Below are 3,717 nucleotides of genomic sequence, written 5' to 3'. Positions count from 1 at the left end.
CTTACTAACACCTTATAAGAATATTAATAATGCTTATTAATGTGTTAACAAAGCTTGTTAAGGAATCTTATTATAAAGTGTTACCAAAAAAATATTATATTTAGGGATGCATCAACAGCTGTCTACTGAAAAAAGAATAATTCATCCTTAAACCTTCTATGCAGCAGAAATTACACACCTCACTGGACAGAATTCCTCATTTTAAGCTGTTTCGGTTATTTTTTGTTTTTTCTGCATCTTGTTTTCATTCATGGCAGTTAGCGCAGCAGCAGCAGAAGGCTCGCTTTCAAAATGTCACCTCTGTGACATACAAAAGGACAGGATAAAAAAAAACCCAACTTTTGAACAAAACCCAAAAATACTGAGCCTGTATTCAGGCAATAGGTTAGCTTTAAGTGAATCAGAGTTTGTTTCCCCAATTAATTGAAAATATATTTTCAATTTGACTTCAAAAACAGTGAACCCTGGGCTGGAACCAGGAACTGCTCTCTGACTCATCTTTGGAGCTGGCATTTTAATGAGATAGCCAGACCTTCCTCTCCACATCCAGCTTCAACATCTGCTTGAAGCTTGTGCACGTTCTACCAGTAAGTCGTCTCCAGCATCCTCTCATATGTCGTAGTGTGCTCAGGAGGCTGTGCCAAAAGAGTGAGGCTTAGTCTTAATCTTGATCCCATTTCTGACACAACCCTCTGCATTTATCCGGACTTGGGACCGGCACAAGAAAGCACGGAGTAGTGCCCCCTTGTGGTTGCATTATTGTGTTTTTTTTATTTTTTTTTTTATTTTATTTTATTTTTTTTATTTTTTTTTTTATGAAACGATTTTATTTTAACTTTGCAAATGTTTTGGGGAACCAGAGTCCCTGGAGAAAACCCCAATTTAAATAAATTTTAAAAAATAGTGTTTAAAGTACTTTTAAATAAAAGTAAATATTTATAAAAAATAACTGAAGTAAAGAGCGTGTATTTGTGTAGCGCTTTCTACTTTCCTTCGAAGGCCCGAAGCACTACACAGTCCCATTCCAATCCAATCCAATCCAATCCAATCCGCTGACAAATTCAGACAGGTAAGGTGTCTTGCCCAAGGACATATCGACACATGGGCGGGCAAGGCGGGAATCGAACTCGCAATCTTCCGATCAAGAGTCAACCGCCCTACCACTGCACCACAGCCGCCCTAATGTTGGTATCAAAAAAACAGAAACTGGAACAAACCCATAACTTTAAGTAGAAAACATAAAACTTGGAGATTGCATTCGCTCATCACCAGTTTTATGTGGGCGTTTGTTCCAGCCATTTTAGGAAATCTCTCTCACTGAAAGGCCTGTCCAAAGAATAGGTCATCCATTCTTGTTCTTCTTGGAGACATTCCTTGATGGCAGTGCTAATGTTCTTAAGAAACACTTGATTCCCTTGGGGGGTTAAACGTACTCCATCCAGCTGATAGATTTTCTCATCAGCTGGAACCAAATTTTTATGTTCAACCACCACATTGAACAAGTCAGCATAGCCCTTCATGATGTCATTGACACAGGTCCGGTGTTTCTCCATTACAGCAGGATTTCCAACACCCCAGTTTCTCCTCGGAGTGATGAGGGATACAGCCGTTTTCATCTGAGGGTACATTTCCTTCAGGTACTTCAGATCTTGCGTCATCTGACTTGCAATGACAGTTGGATGAATTTTTCCCAACTCATTGCCGTCAGCATGGATGACCAAAACTTCAGGGGGACCGTTTTCTTCCAAAGCAGTTTGATGGACTTTAGCAACAGCGGCCCTCCAGCCCGAGTCTCGAACTCCGATCCATTTCACCTTGGAGTTGAGACGTTTGCCGAATGAATCGCCGGCTGCAAGCTGTGCTTGTGAAATGTAACTTGAGCCAACGATCCAGACGTAAGGTGGTGGGGTTGCTGGCTGGCTGTCCGGTCGTAAGCTTACATCAGGAGAGTCGGATGTGTTCTGAGGTTGGGTCACAGTTGCTGGTGAATCTGGGAGACCACCTTCAGACTGCGGCTTACCCTCAGAGACTAGAGCACAGTCCTGGATGTCGTTGTCACCAGTGACCTTCCTCTTTTTTGATGGGGACTCGAGGTCTTCTGAACGGTCCTTTCTCTTCAGTGATGGCTTTTTGTTTTCAGGCCTTTGTTCTTCCTCACAAATCTTTATTTTCTTTTCTGGACCAGACGACTGTCTCTCCGAGGATTTTCTTTTCAGCCCAAGATGGACGTGTGGGGAAGATGGGGTGTTATGGTTAGACTGGGGTTGGGATTGGCTTCTTGGAAAATTTAGTTTGAGAGTTTGGTCGATGGTGTCACGGATAGAGCTCACAAACTTCTCAAATCCTTTGGAGGTGAACTGGATTCCATTCGGTTTGAACATATCGCCCTCGAATGGTGTCAGTTTTGGATGCTCTATCACGACACCATAGAATAATTTGGCCTTGAGTTGAATGTTTTTGTTGACCGTGGATCTGTCTTCATTAATTTTCATCGGATTGAATTTTCCCCATGTCAATCTCGGAGTAATTAAGGAATAAGCTATTTTCATCTTGGGGAAAGTGTCCTGAAGATGTTTCAAGTCCTTCAGCATCTCCGAGCAGAGATCCGAGACATTTGAGTTTCCCAAGTCGTTGCTGCCGACATGGAGAACTAAAATGTCCGGAGAACTCCTTTGTTGAGAAACCTCACAGTTAAAGTGAGTCAGGACATCCCTCCAACGCATGTTCACTCTTCCAATCCAGTTCACTTTAGCATTGAGACCAAGGTTTTCTCTAAAACATTGGTCTGCTGCATGATGAGCCCCATGGATGTAATATCCTGACCCAATGATCCAGACTGTGGGCAGTTTTTTGCTTTCCACAACATCTGTCTTTGTTGTTGAAGATAGAGGTTGCTGTCCTGTTAGGATTTTGGAATTTCCTCCAGAGCTTCTTGGGAGATCCCTGTTGCCTGCGACAAATGGATGTCGCAGCACCCGATGAAGGGGAATTCGTTTTGCAGGATCCAACACCAACATTTGCAGGAACAGGTCAAGAAACTGTTCCAAACGTGTCTGTTCTGTCTCTGAACAGATTCCTGACTTCTGCTGGTGTCTTCTGAAGTCGTCTGGTGAGACAAACTTGACATCTTTAGGGATCTTCCTTCCGTATTCTCCTGGTGACTTCAGAAGCCACTGGTTTTTGTGACCTCTGAAGTAAAAGTCTTTTGTCTTCGATCCTGCATTCAATAGATGATCTGGAAAGTCCCCGTGAGTTTGTGTCATGTTCCAGATCATCTCATAGTGACTAAAGCCATTGTAGAAGGGAAATCCAAGAAACATTTCAGCTACAATGCAAGCAAGGGACCAAACATGGGCAGTTTCAGTGGCGCGAGAACCCAGTAGTGTCTCTGGAGCCATGTACCACCTGAAATGTCTGCAGGAATCCACAGGAAAGTCCCCAACTCGACTAAATTCTGTAGAAATAACGTTTTGTTCCTGGTTTCTTCTAACAAGCAGCTGAATCCTTGCAGGTGTCAGAATTCCACGAGTGTTTTGGGGATTCTGAAAAGCTGTTGCCACCTGACGCAGAATTGATTGGATCTCATTCAGACCAAACGAAGAAACTGCTTTGGTGTGCAGAATTTCCCAAAGGGAAACTTCTTGTAGTTGGTTTTCTGTGATCCAAGACATTTTTGCTGAAATCTAAGCAAAAATGGTAAAAATCCTCTTTCGTAGA

The sequence above is a fragment of the Oryzias melastigma genome, linkage group LG15, assembly GCF_002922805.2.
Source record: "Oryzias melastigma strain HK-1 linkage group LG15, ASM292280v2, whole genome shotgun sequence".
Lineage (NCBI taxonomy): Eukaryota > Metazoa > Chordata > Actinopteri > Beloniformes > Adrianichthyidae > Oryzias > Oryzias melastigma.
This window is presented reverse-complemented; position numbering follows the sequence as displayed.